The sequence below is a fragment of the Hakea prostrata genome, chromosome 1 (genome assembly GCF_041222555.1).
Source record: "Hakea prostrata isolate BN-2017 chromosome 1, UWA_Hpros_2, whole genome shotgun sequence".
NCBI lineage: Eukaryota > Viridiplantae > Streptophyta > Magnoliopsida > Proteales > Proteaceae > Hakea > Hakea prostrata.
The window spans coordinates 30856888-30877330 of record NC_142600.1 but is presented as its reverse complement, the minus strand read 5'-3'; the positions used below and the strand labels follow the sequence as shown (position 1 = coordinate 30877330).

Sequence of the window (20443 nt, the reverse complement as noted above, 5' to 3'; positions counted from 1 at the left end):
AGAAGCCAACTATGGGTCATCTCAGTGGAAGACATGGTGTTTGACCCAGAACCCATGGAAGTTGATGATGGTGTTCCATACTTGTAAGCTTTGTCAAATTTGGAAATGAAACTACACCTTGATGAAAATGAGATTAGTTGATGGACTTAAAGTGTAGTTGAACATGATTTAAAGGCATTTTTCTATAATAGGTAAGTCATATGTTATGTTGGGAGAAGCTCATTGGATTTGGATTTGATTTAAACCTTCATTTCCCTGTTCGGCCTTGCCTGTCTTGCTTGGTCGACTAGGTGGTCGATTGGGCCAATCGACCAACCAATTGACCAACAGGGACATAATCTACCAAAGATCCCTTTTTAGGTTTGTTGGTGCTCTATATAATAGAAGTACGTTTTTCTTAGCCTCCTTTGTTTCTAAAACCCTAAGAGAACGTGTCGCTAACCAATTAAAAATAAAATCCTATACTAATCTAGCAAGTAGAAAGTACAGGGTCGAACTATGGGAAACTAAAAGGCTAAGTTACTAAGATTGAATTTAATACAACTAAATTTTAACTAAATCTATTAATTAATGCAAAAACTTAAACTATGAATATGTGAAGATCTTTGGGATTTCGAATCCCCAATGCTTTTCCCTAACCGATATAACTCTACACTTCAAAGCAAATTATGGATGGTCTTCCTAGGTATGCCCTATCTTCGCAAGACTATCGTTCTTCGTGGAAGCTTGGCACGCTTAGTTTGTTGAGCTATAGAACATCTTTGGCCAAACTCAAACACAATCAACTAGAAGATATAGAACAATCAAATTAATGAAATAAGCATGGTTCATCTACATCCCAAAGAAAAGGAACTAGCTACTCATTATCACAAAGTTCATAAGAAAAATAAAAATGAAACATAGGGAGAGAGAGAGAGTTGTGGTCTTCTTCTTCAGCAATGAGAGATGAGAGCCGCGTTTGCCGTCTTCTTTTTCTCTGTGGCTGGCTTCTCTTTTATGTCTCCCTCACACAATGTATCCCCTCTCTTTACCCATCGATTTGACCTTTATTCGTTCGGATTTTGGAAAAAAATCAAAACTAGAGAGTTGTTGATATTTTCAATATCATTCTATATCATCTTGAATGACCACAATCCAAGCTCATACAAGAGAGATATGCCCAAAATACTGAAGGTAGGTCTGTTTACCCGATTTTCAGATTTATTACCAATTTTGTTCCTTAGACCTCCACATGTTTCCAATTTGACTAAGATCTTACTTTTCATGATTTATTGGGCAGCAAGATTGAATGCCATGATTTATTATTCACCAATATCTAAATATTTGCCAACTTTACTCCATATTATCTCTAATATCCAAAATCACCTTATTCCTAAAAAATACACAAAAATACTCAATTAGCTCTCTTCAATTAAATATGTATGGGGAATTAAATCAAATAAATAATGGTAAATGCATGCTTATCAAATACCCCCACACTTGAGTGTTTTCTAGTCCTCAAGCAAAACAAAACAATAAATGCAATACGGGAAATAAATAAAGAAAAACCTATCTCACTTTCGTAGGAATCATGGTTGCACTTAGCATGTGCAACAAGCCTTTAAACCCCTAGGTTACCCTAGTGGATGAGTTGTGTCTCGTGAGTGTTTGCAGAGAATATACACACAAAATTCTTAAGTGCTCTTCTAATTATTCTGGCAGTAGTAAGAGTAAAAAGATAGATTCCAAGACAAAGACACTCAACTAAAGATTAAAGGGAATATAGGCACCCCCACACTTAAGCTCTTTACACCCTCTCTTGAGTCTAGCTCTAGGCAAAAAATTCAATTGAGAAGTCTCCTCTTATCTTCAGTGTACCAGTTCACCCTCAGATAAGACTAAACTAGGTACCAAATAATACCAAGAACTCAAAATTTAAGCAATATTGACCTTCTTAGACATTTCACCTTTATAAGCACATTACTTCACTTCTTTCTTTAATGCTCACAGTTCTACTCGGTACCAAATAATACCAAGAACTCAAGATTTAAGCAATATTGACCTGCTTAGACATTTCACCTTTATAAGCACATTACTTCACTTCTTTCTTTAATGCTCACAGTTCTAGTCCGTGCAATGTCTTGCCTCTTAAGCTTTCTAGATGGCCTATGTAACGAGTGTTGGGTCAGACGCTCTCAAGCCAGATGGCCTATGTAACGAGTGTTGGGTCAGACGCTCTCAAGCCAGATGGCCTTAAGGGACTAGGTGTAGAATACCCCTCGAACTTACTTACTCAAGCCAACTAGGCTACATGCCAAGATTGGACCAAAGACACCCCAACTGTTTGACGCGAGGCACGATGTTGGTGACACCGAGACCCGGTTACTAAGAAGGAGGTCTAACCTTTAAACTTCAGCATTTTTTTCTCTTTCTTTTTTTTTTCTTTCACATTTTACTTCAATTCACTTCATATTTAAATAGTCTAAAATCGGTCTCAACTTGTCACCATAAGCACAAGGCAATACAAGATAACTAGATGGTCAAACCTTTTGGACTACCTGGAGTTCCTATTTTCCAATTCAACCTCAGTCTCAAAATGTAAAACCCATTACTATTCTCTCAAGAGGGCGTTCATTACATCAGATGGGATTTCTAAAATACTTAAATTCTCATTTTGTATCTAAGCAAGGAATTAAAACATTTATCTTACCAAAGCCAAAAAGAAGTAGGCACTTTTTATCTTTGTGACAATGCTCTACCAACTATCAACAAGTCTTACTCGAGTTGACACCCCCCCCCCCCCCCCCACACACACACACTTAAATTATGCAATGACCTTAGTGCATGCAAGATATATATAAAAAAAATGATAGAAGCAAATAGAGGAAAGAGTGTACCCGATGTTTGAAATCATGATAGAGCACGCAACAGTAAAACCTAACAACAAACAAAGAAATGAGAAGAAAAAGAACAAGAAATAACATCTAAACAAATGGGTTGCTTCCCATAAAGTGCTAAGTTTAGAGTCTTCAGCCAAACTCAGTGAGATGTAGCCAAATACTGAATTTCCACAAATCTGAAATTGATTTTTCTTCGAGGAACGAAGAATTACAGTTTTATGGACTATCAACCAATCAATTCCCAAAATGACATCAAAGTCCTTCATATCGAGAAGTACTAAATTGGCTTCCAAATTCTTCTCACAAACCAAAACAGGACATTTATCTAACACTTTATCTAGTTTCACAATAGATGCAGTAGGAGTACTAATCATCAGACAACTAGATAGATTCTTGGGCATTAGGTCAATCTTCTTTATGAATGCAGATGAAATGAACGAATGAGATGCACCCGTATCAAATAAAACAAATGCAGGTATAGAAGCAACTAATGTACCTATTACCACATCATGGTTCACATCGTTTTTAGTACTGGAAATACTAAACACTCTTCCGGAAGGAGGGGTAGGAGCACTCTTCGCTACAGGGGCTGACGGCTGAACCGGCTTCTTAGGACAAGCACGAGTGAAGTGTCTGGCTTGCTTACAGAGGAAGCAAACAGGATCCCTTGGTCCAACTAGAGTCGATGCAACAGGGGGCTTCTAAACCATGGGTCTAGGATTAGCATTCATAGGCCTAGCATTAAGAATATTCACAGCTTGTCTATTCTCACAATACCCATTTACAACCTTGTTGAGTTGCTTGAAGGAAAGAAACCAATAGGTTATAAATGGGTCTTTAAAATTAAGAAAGATTCATTAGGCAACATTGAGCAATACAAGACCCGACTGGTTGCCAAGGGATTCACTCAAAGGGAAGGCATTGACTATAAGGAGACATTCTCTCCCGTGTCAAAGAAGGATTCCTTCCGCATAATCATGGCATTAGTTGCCCATTTTGATTTAGATTTACATCAAATGAACGTAAAAACAATATTTCAATGGAGATTTACATGAGGAGGTATATTGAAACAACCTGATGGGTTTATTTCAAGTAGTGGTGAACAATTGGTTTGTAAACTTAAGAGATTTATTTATGGACTTAAGCAGGCATCCCGACAATGGCATTTAAGATTTCATGAGGTGATCTCTTCATTTGGTTTCGAAGAGAATGTTATAGATTAATGTATATATCACAAGGCCAGTGGGAGCAAAATCATCTTTCTTGTGTTATATGTAGATGGTATTCTGTTTGCAACCAATGACTTAGGGTTGCTACATGAGGTGAAAAACTTTCTATCTCAAAATTTTGATATGAAGGATATGGGTGAGGCATCTTATGTCATTGGGATTAAGATCCATAGGGGTAGATCCAGGCGTGTTTTGGGACTATCTCAAGAAGCCTATATAAAAAAGTTCTCGAGAGATTTAGCATGAAAGACTATTCACCAAGTGTTGCAACTATTGTTAAGGGTGACATGATCCATTTGAACCAGTGTCCAAAGTTGGAAATTGAAAAGGATCAAATGGGCAAACATTTCATATGCTTTCGCAGTGGGAAGCTTGATGTATGCACAGGTCTGTACGAGACCTGACATTGCTTTCACCATTGGAATTTTAGGGAGATATCAGAGTAATCCCGGCCTGGATCATTGGACAGTGATCGTGTCGCTAACCAATCAAAAATAAAATCTTATACTAATCTAGCAAGCAGAAAGTACGAGGTCGAACTATGGGGAACTAAAAGGCTAAGTCACTAAGATTGAATTCAACAAAACTAAATTTAAACTAAATCTACTAATTAATGTAAAAACATTAACTCTGAATACGTGAAGATCTTTGGGATTTCGAATCCCCAATGCTTTTCCCTAGCTGATATAACTCTATACTTCAAAGCAAATTAGGGATGGTCTTCCTAGATATGCCCTATCTTCACAAGACTATCGTCCTTCGCGGAAGCTTGGCACGCTTAGTTTGCTGAGCTATAGAACATCTTTGGCCAAACTAAAACACAATCAACTAGAAGATATAGAACAATCAAATTAATGAAATAAGCATGGTTCATTTACATCCCAAAGAAAAGGAAGTAGCTACTCATTATCACAAAGTTCATAAGAAAAATAAAGATGAAACATAGGGGGAGAGAGAGAGAGAGAGAGAGATGTGGTCTTCTTCTTCAGCAATGAGAGAGATCAGAAGATGGTCGACCAACAGTCACAGTAGCTCCAATTTCTGTTGATTTTTGGAAAATTTGATTTTTGTCCTATGATTGTTTGTTTGATGACTAAATGGATGTATATGAGCCTAATTTAAGATTTCCAATCTTTTGGACATGTGATTTATGTTCAATCTCTGATTTTCAGTGTTTTTAATATTTTTGGTTTTGCAGAATGGTTCTGTTGAGAAATCATCATGTAGCATCTAGCAACAACAGGAATGAAGAGATACCTAATGGTGGTTTTGATCAGCAGACTCATACTGATGATCATACTACTAATGACATACCCCATGCCCAGAACATAGGAAGCTTCTGTGATATTGCCAACATTATGGACAATATGATGCAGTAGCAAACAAACCAGTTTAATCATATGATGACAGGTTTCATGACTCTTCATAATGAGACTCGTACTGGTGTGAACAGAAAACCTAATACCGCAATCTCGAATGTGGAAAGGTTAGCTGGAACTCCTCATACATGTTTGATGGAGAGTGTCTTGAAGTTGCAAGTGCCTACCTCCACTGGTGTAACTAAAGATACCTTTTTTTTCGAACAAGTGGCTGCGAGAGCTAGAGAAGGCTTTTTGTTATCTGCAGTGTTCTGAAGCTCAGAAGATTTTGTTTGCTAAGTAGAAGCTCCAACATGAAGCTGATGCTTGGTGGAGCTCCACCCGGCCCATTCTTGAAGAACTGCATGTTGGTGTTTTGACTTGGGAAATTTTCAAAGAGGCATTCCACAAGAATTATTTCCTTAAAGCTATGAAGGATGCCAAGGAAGCAGAGTTTATGGCTCTTGTGCAAGGTCCTCAGTTTGTGTTGGATTACCAATAGAAGTTTGAAGAACTTTTCTTCTTTACCCCTGACTCCTTGAAGCCTGACTGTGCGAAGTCAAAGAAATTCTTCAAAGGATTGCGACCTGCAATCAGGGTTTATCTCACTGTTCAACCTATTGAGAGTTATGCCCAAGTGGTTCAGAATTCAAAAAAGTTGGAAGAGACTGAGAAGGAGAGTGCTCGCATGCAAAGACCATGGCAACCAAGGAATCCTGGCTTAGTTGCCCGTACTGAGCGGCAATTTGTTAGACCTACAACATACCCTACTCCTACATTTCAGCCTAGAAGTGTAGGTCAGAGTCTTGGATTTTCGCATGCCGGCCAGCATAGTCAGTATTGCGGGAATAGACAAGCTGTGAATATTCTTAATGCTAGGCCTATGAATGCTAATCCTAGTTCCATGGTTCAGAAGCCCCCTGTTGCAGTGACTCTAGTTGGACCAAGGGATCCTGTTTGCTTCCTCTGTAAGCAAGCCGGACATTTCGCTCATGCTTGTCCGAAGAAGCTGGTTCAGCCGTCAGCCCCTATAGCGAAGAGTGCTCCTACCCCTCCTTCCAGAAGAGTGTTAAGTATTTCCAGTACTAAACAAGATGTGAACCATGATGTGGTAACAGGTACATTATTAGTTGCTTCTATACCTGCATTTGTTTTATTTGATACGGGTGCATCTCATTCGTTCATTTTATCTGCATTCATAAAGAAGACTGACCTAACGCCGAAGAATCTATCTAGTTGTCTGATGATTAGTACTCCTACTACATGTATTGTGAAACTAGATAAAGTGTTAGATAAATGTCCTATTTTGGTTTGTGAGAAGAATTTGGAAGCCAATTTAGTACTTCTCGATATGAAGGACTTTGATGTCATTTTGGGAATTGATTGGTTGATAGTCCATAAATCTGTAATTCTTCGTTCCTCGAAGAAAATTCAATTTCAGATTTGTGGAATTATGTTTTTGAATTTCAAGGTGAGAAAGGAAGAGTTGGTAAGAAGACCTTGACTGCATTGATGTAAGTCTGTGCATTAGTGGAAGGGGCTTCATCGGGAAGCAAGGTTAAGGAAGAGAAGAAGATTGAAGAAGTCAACGTTGTTTGTGACTTCGTGGAAGGCTGCCCCCTGATAGAGAGGTTGAATTTTTGATTGATTAAATCCCTGCAGTTGCTCCGGTATCTAAAGCTCCATATAGAATGGCTCCTACCGAGTTGTCGGAACTATAAAACCAGCTGAATGAGCTCTTAGTTAGAGGTTTTATATAGCCTAGTGTATCACCTCGGGGAGCTCCGGTTTTGTTTGTTAAGAAGAAGGATGGTAGCATGAGTCTATGCATTGATTACCGGGAGTTGAACAAGTTGACCATCAAGAATAGATATCCACTGCCCAGGATTGATGATCTCTTCGATCAGTTGAAAGGTGCAGCTGTGTTCTTGAAGATTGACTTGAGATTTAGATATCACCAGTTAAAAGTGAAGTCAAGTGATATTTTCAGGACAGCTTTTAGAACAAGATATGGCCACTTTGAGTTTAGAGTCATGCCTTTCGGTTTGACTAATGCTCCAGTTGTGTTCATGGACCTCTTGAACCGAGTATCTCATAATGTGCTTGATAAGTTTGTGATAGTCTTCATCGACGACATCTTGATTTATTCGAAGAGTGAAGAAGAGCATGTGAGACATCTAAATTTCACTTTGCGAAGACTATGGGAAAAGAAGCTTTATGCTAAGTTTAGCAAGTGTGATTTTTGGCTCTCAAGGGTAGTACTTCTCGGCCATGTGGTTTCATTTGAAGGTATTCTTGTTGATCCCGAAAAGGTACAAGCAGTTAGCGATTGGGAAAGACCGAAGACTGTGACGGAAATAAGAAGTTTTCTAGGAATGGCGGGATACTACAGAAGGTTTATTGAGAACTTTTCTAGGTTGGCTGCCCCTATGACTAAGCTAACTAGAAATGAAGAGAAAATTGTTTGGTATGACGCCTGTGAGAAGAATTTTCAAGAATTGAAGGATAGATTGACAAGTGCCCCGGTTTTGACTATACCTAATGACTCCTGTGGTTTGACAGTCTACACCAATGCGTCAAAGATTGGTTTGGGTTGCATTCTTATGCAAAATGGTAAAGTTGTAGCCTATGCTTCTCGACAATTGAAAGAATATGAGCAAATTACCCCACTCATGATTTAGAGCTTGCCGCAGTTGTCTTCACTTTGAAGATTTGGAGACATTACCTTTATGGTGAGAAAATCACTATTTTCACATAATATAAAAGTTTGAAGTACTTCTTTACCCAAAAGGAGTTAAATATGAGACAAAGAAGATGGTTAGAATTGGCCTCTGATTATGACTGTGACATTTAGTATCACCCTAGCAAAGCAAATGTGGTTGCTGATGCTCTTAGCAGGAAAAGTAAAAGAAAAGAGTTGGATTTGAACGCTTTGAGTCAATCATTGTTGTTTTCAATTTCGGAGCTTGGTTTGGAAATTGTTCCTAAAGGTTCAAAATTTGTTCTTTCTGCCATGACGGCCTTAGAGATAGAATTGTTGCTCTGCAAGCTTCTGATCAAGAATTGAAAGAGAAGATTGAGAAGATTTCTTTGAACCCTAATTCGGATCCTGACTTTGGTATATCTATGGATGGCGCCTTACTATTTAAAGGAAGACTTTGTGTGCCTTCGAATGTTGAAATCAAGAAGGAGATTTTAAAAGAAGCACACCAGTCTATTTTCACAGTACACCCTAGAAGCACCAAGATGTACAAGGACTTAAGAGAACATTTTTGGTGGGTTGGTTTGAAGGTCGACGTGGAAGATTTTGTGGCCAAGTGTGAGACTTGTCAGCGTGTGAAAGCCGTTCGACAACCTCCATCTGGATTACTTCAGCCCCTTCCTATTCCTAGTTGGAAGTGGGAAGATATCTCTATGGACTTCGTGACTAGCTTGCCTCGGACAAGTAAAGGTAATGATACGATATCGATAATCGTTAATAGGTTGACCAAATTAACGATTACCCATATCAGCCCATTTCATTCCTATGAAGATCACACATATTTTGGATAAGCTAGCTAGACTTTATGTGGACAATGTAGTTCGTCTGCACGGAGTGCTTGTGAGTATTGTTTCTGATCATTATCGTAGGTTCACCACAAGGTTTTGGAATAGTTTGCAAAAGGCCTTGGGAACCTAGTTGAATTTGAGTACTGCTTATCATCCACAGTCTGATGGACAATCTGAGCGGACGATTCAGATTTTGGAAGATATGCTTAGATCTTGTGTTGTGGATCTGGGTGGCAATTGGGATGAACACTTAGCTTTGGTTGAGTTTGCCTATAACAACAGTTATCAAGCAACAATAGGCATGGCTCCATTCAAGGTTTTGTATGGTAACACTTGTAGGACACCTTTGTACTGGACTGAGACTGGAGAAAGAAAAGTCCTAGGTCCTGAATGATTGAAGCTACAAGTGCAATGGTTGATATGATAAGAGAGAGCATTAAGTCTGCTCAGTCAAAACAGAAATCCTATGCTGATAAGAGAAGGACCGATTTGGAATTTCAAGTTGGGGAGAAAGTTTTCCTAAAGGTATCACCTATGAAAGGTGTGATGAGATTCAATGTTAAGGGAAAGCTTAGCCCTCGTTTCATTGGACCTTTTGAGATTGTTGAGAAGGTTGGACCTGTCACATATTGTTTAGCCTTACCACCATCTCTTGCTAGAGTTCATAATGTGTTTCATGTTTCGATTATTTGGAAGTACATAGAGAATCTGGAACACATACTACAGCAAGCACCCGAAAGACTTAGTGCTGATTTTAACTATGATGAAGAGCCAGCCAAAATCCTAGACAAGAAGGACAAACAGTTGCAAAATCGTACCATTCCTTTGGTAAAGATTTGGTGGAAGAATCACACCCCTGAAGAAGCTTCTTGGGAGAAGGAAGAAGACATGAAGAAGAAGTTTGCTCATCTTTTTGGAAGCCTAGGTACGCTTTCAATTTCGAGGATAAAATTTCTTTCAAGGGGGGGGGGAGAATGTGAAATCCAGCCCTAACATTGACCCGGAAACCCTGTTGTTTGTATGTCCGAAGATCCAAAGTAAAGGAAGAAGCCAACTATGGGTCATCTCAGTGGAAGACATGGTGTTTGACCCAGAACCCATGGAAGTTGATGATGGTGTTCCATACTTGGAAGCTTTGTCAGATTTGGAAATGAAACTACACCTTGATGAAGATGAGATTAGTTGATGGACTTTAAGTGTAGTTGGACATGATTTGAAGGCATTTTTCTATACTAGGTAAGTCATATGTTATGTTGGGAGAAGCTCATTGGATTTGGATTTGATTTAAACCTTCATTTCCCTGTTCTGGCCTTGCTGTCTTGCTTGGTCGACTAGGTGGTCGATTGGGCCAATCGACCAACCAATTGACCAACAGGGACATAATCTGCCAAAGATCCCTTTTTAGGTCTGTTGGTGCTTTATATAATAGAAGTACGTGTTTCTTAGCCTCCTTTGTTTCTAAAACCCTCAAAGAACGTGGGAAGCCTCTCTCAAAGCCTCCCCTTGGTGTTTGTGAAGAACTCTTGCAAGATCTCAAGCTCCTCATCTCTTGTTCTTCAATCAAAGGTTAGAAATCTCTCTCGTATGGCATTGATCATCTTTGGCCAAACTCAAACACAATCAACTAGAAGATATAGAACAATCAAATTAATGAAATAAGCATGGTTCATCTGCATTCCAAAGAAAATGAACTAGCTACTCATTATCACAAAGTTCATAAGAAAAATAAAGATGAAACATAGGGAGAGAGAGAGAGAGAGAGTTGTTGTCTTCTTCTTCAGCAATGAGAGATGAGAGCCGCGTTTGCCGTCTTCTTTTTCTCGGTGGCTGGCTTTTCTTTTATGTCTCCCTCTCACAATGAATCCCCTCTCTTTACCCATCGATTTGACCTTTATTCGTTCGGATTTTGGAAAAACTCAAAACTAGAGAGTGGTTGATATTTTCCATATCGTTCCATAGCATCTTGAATGACCACAATCCAAGCTAATACGAGAGAGATATGCCCAAAATACTGAAGGTATGTCTGTTTACCCGATTTTCAGATTTATTACCAATTTTGTTCCTTAGACCTCCACCTGTTTCCAATTTGACTAAGATCTTACTTTTCAACAATAAGCCTTGTCCCAACTAAATGGTGTCGGCTACATAGATTCTTGCCCTCCAATTAGTTCTGTTAGAGGTAATGCTAGATACAAGGCCTAAGCTATACATATCATTTCTCACCACTTCTCCTAAGGTTATCCAAAATCACCTTATTCTTGAAAAATACACAAAAATACTCAATTAGCTATCTTCAATTAAATAAGTATGGGGAATTAAATCAAATAAATAATGGTAAATGCATGCTTATCAGGTGGTCGATTGGGCCAATCGACTAACCAATTGACCAACAAGGACATAATCTGCCAAAGATCCCTTTTTAGGTCTGTTGGTGCTCTATATGATAAAAGTACGTGTTTCTTAGCCTCCTTTGTTTCTAAAACCCTTAGAGAACGTGGGAAGCCTTTCTCAAAGCCTCCCCTTGGTGTTTGTGAAGAACTCTTGCAAGATCTCAAGTTCTTCATCTCTTGTTCTTCAATCAAAGGTTAGAAATCTCTCTCGTATGCTATTGATCTACTCTTACTATGATTTATTCTCTGTATCAAGATTATGAAGAAGATGCTACATCCTTGCAACCATCTCTTCTACAATCTCCATTCATTCTTATGGTACTATGATCTTCATATTGATCTTAACCATGATCCTTGTGATTTCTTCATGAAGCCATGATTATTCTTTCAATTTAATTTCTCAACCATGTTAGATCTGTTTTGCATGTTAGTTTCATGTATGATCTACTTATTATGTTCTACTAGAATGAGATCTTATCATCTCTAGTTTTTCTCTCTAGTTCATAGCTTGTTTTCGATAGCATGTTTTCATCGAAAACTATGAATTTTACTGAATTAGAAAGTCATGTTTCCAAATTAGTAAGTATTGTTTTTTTTTTTTTTCATTGATAGTGTCTAATCTATGCTATTTTAGTGTTAGATTACTGTTTTAGAGGTTTCTTCCAAGTTTCGTAGTGTTTCGGATCTTGTAGAATGAGTTTCGGATAAAAAATTAGATTTCTGCTGCGTACTGTTCAGGTGGTCGATTGCTTGGTCGACTGGGCCAAGCTACCACCCAATCGACCAAGGCTAATAGTAGCTGTGTTCTTCGTTCGATTTGATCTCCGATCTTCTAGGCCTCTTTCCTAATGTTGTATTTATGCTTGTTTAGGTTTTATTTGCTAAGTTTGAAACCATTCTCTTTGATCTTTGGATATTTATCGAAGCTATTTAAGGTAAGAATAGTTATTTCCATATTAACATAGATTGCGTGAATCTTAATTTCTTTTTTGGGAATTTTATAGATTCACTGCCGTTCTTATACTTTTATAGTATGATGTTACTGTTGTAACTACTTCAAGTACAGTAGTACCTTACTCATGTATCTCAAGACCAGCAGCCATCCCGTGAGAGGACATAAATCATATTGTGGGGCTCATTTGTTGGTAGAGTTGCAAATAGTAGACTTGGGCTCATGGACGCTCAAGACCGGTAACCAACCCGTGAGAGGACATGAGAGTTTCATGTCTATTATTTGTGGATGACCAATAGGGTTGATGAGTCCGTAGTCTGAGACCATGCTGACTCTAGTGAAAAGGATACCGGAAAGGATCGTCCGGGGTGAGGAATGGATGCATTTGGACCTGAGTTGATATAACTAAGTAGATGACTTGCATTTGGCTAGGTTTAACCTTGACATGCGCCAGTACTTAGACCAATGGTGATGTGAGAGAGCAGTGACTTAAACCCAAACCATGGAATGTCTCGAGGGATGCTAGACCCAACTACCACCAGCAGAGCGCAAGATGCCTAGATGGCTGAGGGAGAGTTACTTGACCTACACCCAAAGAAGTATGGTGCTATGACTTAAAGCATGTCTGCTTATAGAGACCAGCACACATAGAGTTAGATTCATACACGCATTGTCTGTTTCATATCATATTGCATCATACTATGTTTTGCTATCATGTTATTTATGTTGTTATGGAATAACTTGACTTGCTGAGTCCTTTTGAACTCACTCAGTTTTGTGCAAATATCTTTTGTTAGATTATTCTATAAGTGTTCATTACTATGACGGCCAGCACGAGGAAGCGCAAGCTGAAGAAGCATACTTCACGCAAGGTGTTGGCAGTTACGAATGCTATTATGCAGTGAGCGTGAATCGAACACGCGACCTTCAAATCTTCGAACCCGAAGGATATGATGAAGAAAAAGAATAAATGCTATTATGCGGTGAGCCGAACAGAAGGATATGATGAAGAAAAAAATAAATGCTATTATGCGGTGAGCCGAACAGAAGGATATGATGAGAAAAAAAAAAAATGCTATTATGCGGTGAGCGTGGATCGAACACGCGACCTTCAGATCTTCAGTCTGACGCTCTCCCAACTGAGCTATCCCCGCACATTCATATTGCACCAGCCGGGAATCGAACCCGGGTCTGTACCGTGGCAGGGTACTATTCTACCACTAGACCACTGGTGCCTGTTTGTTTCATTTGTATAAAAAATAGAAGTTTTTAAAACTTCTGATGGTGCTTTTCTTTATGGTTTTCATTTTATTGGAGAATTTTTACTCCATTTGAATTTGCATTTGCATTTGCAAATGGATGAAATAGAAAGAAAGCAGCGGAAAAAGCTTTAATAGGAAATCTTTCAGACTCTCTCCCCAACAGCAAGTCTTAGCCATCGTTTCTAATACTACGTTTTGGGATAGAGTATTGCTTACAGATAGAGGCCATTGGCCACTCCATTTAGTCCCGATTTTATTACTATTTTGACTAGCCTTTACTCTTTGTTGGGTAACTTAGTGTCTAGGGACTAGGGTACACGCAGAGTATACAGGTTTCCTATTAAGACTTTTACTTTTGAATCACTGTTATATAAAATGCTTTATCTTTCTCATAAATAAAAATTCGAAATCACTTTCAGAGTCAAATAGTTTTATGTATCTTTCTAATTTTGGATTAATTCATTATCAATACTTGTAGTGTAATAAAAACTGAAAATATTTGTGTCTCTAATTGCATGTTACATATATACTTCTATTCTATATATGGTTGTGGTGGTGGCAACAACAATGTTTCTTTCTAGCGGGTTTGCAGTGACACAAAATCTGCAAAAAGTAAAGGTCAGGGCATATGAAACTTGGACCCATGTCCTAGGATATAGAAGCTTTATAGGAGAGCAATTTTCTTTGCTAAGGAATCTGAACCAGGTTTAACCTCAAGATTGGTTCAGTTGGTGAAATATCAGCGCCTCATATTTTGAGGTCAAGAATGGAGAATCCAACAATAAGAATGTTTAAGAATAAAGAGTCAGCACCATGGGCCTTGTTAAGCATCTCACAGAGAAGATCCATAGCATCAAAATTCTACTAGCGTCAACTAAACCCTTCGTGAGATGATGGTAAGTCATAGGAGAAGGGCTGAAGGGTACATTAGCAAGATGTGATGATATTTCAATACCAGTATCAACGCGACCACATCACAATGGGTGTTGATAAGGACGTTGTAAGAGACAATACTGGGGACAATGTTCGACTACCTAAAGAAGAAGGTAAAATATAGATGGTGTCCTCATATCTACCATCTCGATACGTAGTAGCCATTATGGCATTGCAGGTGAAGAAGGTAGGGCGCGTGTTGGAAAACACTGCCTAGCGTGCGGTGGTAGAGGCACTCTTTAGGTCATCAGCTTGGATGAGGTATTGGACTCTATTGTGAACGTTTAGACAGGGCGAACGAATGCGGAGGTGGAATCAAGGAGACAAGAGTGTTGGGGTCAAGGTGAGGGCAAGGGATGGTCGGGTCGTGACGGAGGGCGTGGAGTGGGGGTTTGATGTAGAGGTGGTGCTTGTGGCAGCACTTGCGTGTGGCCTGGTGGAGCTCTGTTCACTTCAAGAACCAATAACATTGCCATTGTCGACAAAGAAGCAGGGAACAAGATAAATTTTTCGCTTAACTACTTCTTCTTCTTCTGTAACGTTCTAATTTTCTTTAATTTGCTAGGGTTTGATGGATCATAATATGAGATAGTTATTGATTTTATTCCTCTTTCATATAATTCAATTATCCCTCTTGTTTTCTACAAATGTGTTCTTAATGTCTGAATGTCTGACCAATATTCATGAATCTCATGTTGTGTTTTTGTTCATGTAACAATGAGGAATGCATACTAGATATAGGGTTGAAGAATGACGAATTACATCTAATGCGTAATAGGTTAGGTGGTTTGTTCAACATTTTTTATAAGTTTCTTGTATTTGATGCAATATATTAAATTGATCCTGTCACACTCCACTTGACAGTATCAGATCAGCCCTGACAACCCGTGGGTGTGATCCACAGCCACAAAATCGCAATTACACTATTAATAATAAATAAGACACACAAACCCATAATCAAAAGCAAATGAACAGTTCTATAATTAACTAAGGAAATTAAGGTTCCAAAATATAAAGAATGAATACTAAATGGATCAAATAGGAAAGTATCAACAAAAGCAAAATAGAAATGTCTCACTATGGTTTCCAATTGTCTTTCAGCTTTTTAGGGTATTCTTCTCAAATTTCTCAATGAAAGGAGTTGTAAGACCCTCCTTCATCCCCTTATCCAAATGGCAGACTACTAAGGCTCTTTGCCCATCAATAGGTTTCGTAAGAGCACTCCATGCACCTGCAGGAAGCTTCGTGTTCAACATAAGTAGGTCCCACTGGAGTATTCAGTATCTCTTCAATGGGGTTTTCCTATGAATAGGGAATTTCTCTTGTTTCTGCAAATGCATCTAAATAAAACAAAGAAAATCCATAAGGATAAGTTCTATTGAACTCAATAAGGCAACAACCACATATATATACCAAGATCACATAACATCATGATAATGTAAAAGGAAATGACATGATATGCAAATTGCATCTAACAGGTAGCACGCAAAAATCAGGCTTTTAAGTCACAATACCTCATTGCAAATTCATTTCAACCCTTGCAAACTTTAGAGAGAGCTCTAGAGAAGAGGTTCTAAGGTCTTTCTAAGTGCTTTCAAGTTGTTTTGGTGCTTCAACAACAACTCTTCATCACACTTAGATCATCATACAAGGTAAACACTCTTTTTCTCTTTCAAATGCAACCCTTCATGCTTGCACTTCAACAAATACCATGTTATGCTTGTGTCTATTATTAGAAATCATGTCTAGGAACACATAGAAACATGTTCCATGAGTTTTTAACACAATGCCATGCTCAGACAACAAGTACTAACATAATCTAGCTTTCTTTCACCGTTAATGCAACCGAAAGTTCCAACTTTTAGGAAAACTTCGATTTCTCACAAACCGCCAGGAGTTTTCACAAAAAATCAAATGCTACATGCTTGAAATGATATGGTAGATGTGTACATGTAGTTTGATTCAACCAATTTAACAATTTAAAAAATCCAACTTTGACCTAATTTGCAAAAATCCCCAATTTTCCTTTTGCCTGAATTTCTGACTTTAGACCAAGATTTCGATAGATTTTCCTCAAATAAAACATCTTAACCAAGTATTATGCACATGCTAGTATGTTCAATTTTCACTTTCCTCAAAATAAAAAATTTATAAAATTACGAAAATGCCCTTCTTGCTGAATTTTTCGTAATAACACTGACAATCAAATTCTTGTCTTTTCCACAGACATTCACACTATGCAGGGACGAGGACGAGGTCAGCAACGAGGTCGCCTAGTGGGTTCCAGGAGAGGTAGAGGCAGGTTCTAGCTTAGCCACGAGCGGAGGTTCTACGACTTGATCGATTCAATACGTCGCAGGCAGAGTTCCTGTACGAGGCGTACTTTGAGTACTGTTGCATCAAGTTCGGTCAGCTGCTTCACCTACCACAACTCAGGGTATTTAGGATTAGACAGAGATTTGACACTATGTAGTGGACTCATCTCTTCATTACTGACTTGCTCGTGTATCCTGAGCTAGTGAGGTTGTTCTTCAGCACCCTCTCATCTACTGAGGAGGCCAAAGGTCAAGGCCGTCCTTTTCGACTGATCATAGAGAGCAGGGTCTGGGAGACACAAATTAGGTTTTCCACGAGGACATTGGCTCAGATTCTTTAGGTGCCTTATTATCCACACGAGTGCAAGTGAATATCTACAGGAGCTGAGGTGGACAACTATCTGTTACCATATGAGCTTCACGAGATATGTTCCACTCTTTGGGACCACCAAGAGTGTTACACTCCATAGAATAGCGGACAAATGACGAATTCGGCTAGAGTTATCGGTCGTATTGTGGGCCGAAACATCAATGCCGAAAGCTAAACATCATCATCGGGTCACAGTGATGGAGGCCCTAGTCATCTACCGGATTTACATGGGATTTCAGATAGACTTGTCCTACATCATCCATAACGTCATGATAGATCTAGTAGCGCATTCGAGTAGGAGGAACCTTTTTTTTGGGTGATTATTGACACTGGTCTTCTGACACTTTCGGGTGAGGCTAGAGGACACACAGGTGGTCACTAGAGCTCTGGGATATGTTATCAGGACTTGGACGATTTGACAGATGCAACTCACCCAGACTGAGAGATTCAAGGATGAGGATGATGATGACTCAGAGGAGGAGGGTGACAAGTCTGATGGTGGTGGAGAGGATATCGGACCAGATAGTGATGATCAGGCTGGAGATGATACTGAGATGCACAAGGCTGATCTGGAGCATCACGAGTTCCCCACATCATCTCATTTTGAGATCGAAGGTCCATCACACACAGTTCCAGAGACTTTGGATCTGAATGCATAGATGAGATCCATGACTTCCATGCTGGAGAGGATGGAGGTCAGACAGGAGCAAAAGTATAGTACGATGGAGTCGAGGCAGGAGCAGATAGAGTTGAGATATTAGAGAATAGAGTCTCAGCTCACTCAGATTGTAGAGGACTTCAGAGTACTTAGAGATCAGAGACGATCACCTAGACAGATTGTACTTAGGATTTTCCTTTTATGCTTTATCAGATGTACTCATTGTAAAACTTTCCTAGAATTAATGAAGTTCACTTTTGTTTCACTTTATTATTGTGTATGCACTTTCCTTTTTATTGCATTATGTGATGTTTGTTTAATCATAATTATTGTGTGTTATTCAAATAAACAAATTATGCTTCATTAATTAAGTTTCTAGTCCAAGTGTTCTATTATTCACTTCTAAGAATACTTGAGTCATTTTTGAATCTATGACTCAGGAATGTTCAATCATTGTTTTCTGTGGTTAGGATTTCCTTAACTTTGGGCTCTAATATCACTTTGTCACACCCACCCAGCCGATACCGTACCTAGCATACCCAAGTGTGTGATCCACAGCCCCAAAGAACAAGTATCGAGGAATCATCCTCCCACATGCACAATAACATAATCATGAACAAGATATAATCAATGTGTAATGACATAAACAAGAGATCAAGATAAGAAGAGAGAATGAAAATATAATTAGAGTGCGGAAATAATGATAACAATATATTATATTCAAAATGTAGAGTGCGCGGAAAATCACTCCACAGAATACAATGGAAATGTAGATCGAAATTTAAAAAGAAAATTACAACTGATTCAAAAAGAAAGGAAAGAAAGAAGAAATCAAACTAAGCTAGAGTTTATTCTATTTTATAAAGAACGTCTTCACAAACATAAACTTCAGAAATTAAGCACGGCCGCTTCTACTCCACGGTAGGGCTAATCATGGTACGTAGCATGAACACACAAGGGATCATCACCAAGATCTTCGTAACTGCCAACACCTTGCGTGAAGTATGCTTCTTTAGCTTGCGCTTCCTCGTACTAGCCGTCATAGTAATCAACACTTGTAGAATAATCTAACAAAAGATATTTGCACAAAAAGGAGTGAGTTCAAAAGGACTCAACAAGGCAAGTTATTCCATAACAACATAAATAACATGATAGCAAAACATAGTATGATGCAATATGATATGAAACAAGCAATGCGTGTATGAATCTAACTCTATGTATACTGGTCTCTATAAGAAGACATGCTTTAAGTCATAGCACCATACTTCTTTGGGTAGGTCAAGTCATTCTCCCTCAGCCATCTAGGCATCTTGGGCTCTGTCGGTGGTAGTTGGGTCTTGCATCCCTCAGGACCTTCCATGGCTGGGGTTTAGGTCACCGCTCTCTCACATCACCGTTGGTCTAAGTACTGGCGCATGTCAAGGAAAAACTTAGCCAAATGCAAGTTGTCACATCCTCCCAGCCGGTACCCTATCTGGCATACCCGAGAGTGTGATCCACAGCCCAAAAGATCAAGTTTAGGAACGATCATATCCATTTCGCACAATAACATAATCAAAAGCAAGAACAAATCATAATGTTCAAGTAATTTATAATAAAAGTCAAGAAAGGATCTCAGAAGGATCACTATAGAATATCAGAGTGCGGAATAACAAGATACCAAATCAAAAGACAACTGTAGAGTATAGCGGAAATACACCCTACAAACACATGCGGAAGGTAGATCGAAATCTAAATAAAGCTCTAAGCTAATACAAGTAAAGTAAAAGATAAGTCTAGAAGAAACAAAAGAAATCTAATCCACATCTTCAGTCAGCTCTTATTGTTCTTCAGTCTTCATCTTCTTCACCTTGCGCTTCCTCATACGGGCCGTCAAAGAAATCCAAACCTGTAGAGAAGTCTAACAACAGATTGTACAAAAAAAGGAATGAGTTTCGAAAGAAAACCCAAGAAGGCAAGTTAATCCATAACAACATAAATAACATGGAAGCAAACCATAACAAGATGCAATGCAATATGAAACAAGTAATGTATGTATGCATCTAACTCTATGTATGCTGGTCTCTATGGTAGACATGCTTTAAGTCATAGCACCGTACTTCTTTGGGTAGGTCCGCTCACATCCTCAACCATTTAAGATATCTTGGATTCCCTCCAACCATTTAAGATATCTCGGGCGACCGATTGGTAATGGGTCCTGCATCCTTCTCGGACAATTTCCATGGTAAGGGGTTAAGTCAACACACTCTCTCACAACCGTTTGGCATAAGTACCGACGCATGTCAGGGAAAAGCCTAGCCCAATGCAAGTCATCTAGTCAGTTATATCAACTCAGTTCCAGATACGTCCATTCCTCGTCCCTGACGATCCTTTCCGGTATCCTTCGCACTAGAGTCAGCGTATCCTATGGCACCGACCAACTCGGACTACGGACTCATCAACCCTATTGGTTATCCACATATGGTAAACGGGAAGCTCTCATGTCCTCTCACGGATATAACTCACCGGTCTCGAGCGCCCATGCCCAAGTCTAGCCATATGCAACCCT

At 39.0% G+C, this 20443-nt stretch overlaps 2 non-coding genes across 2 annotated transcripts; both read right to left on the bottom strand.

The window, feature by feature from the left end:
- Positions 1-13438: 13438 nt before the first annotated feature.
- TRNAF-GAA (transfer RNA phenylalanine (anticodon GAA)) lies at positions 13439-13511 on the bottom strand. The gene has a single exon. It is a non-coding gene; the product is annotated as a tRNA-Phe (tRNA).
- Positions 13512-13521: 10 nt separating this feature from the next.
- On the bottom strand, positions 13522-13592 carry TRNAG-GCC (transfer RNA glycine (anticodon GCC)). Its single transcript has one exon. It is a non-coding gene; the product is annotated as a tRNA-Gly (tRNA).
- Between the last annotated feature and the right edge of the window lie 6851 nt (positions 13593-20443).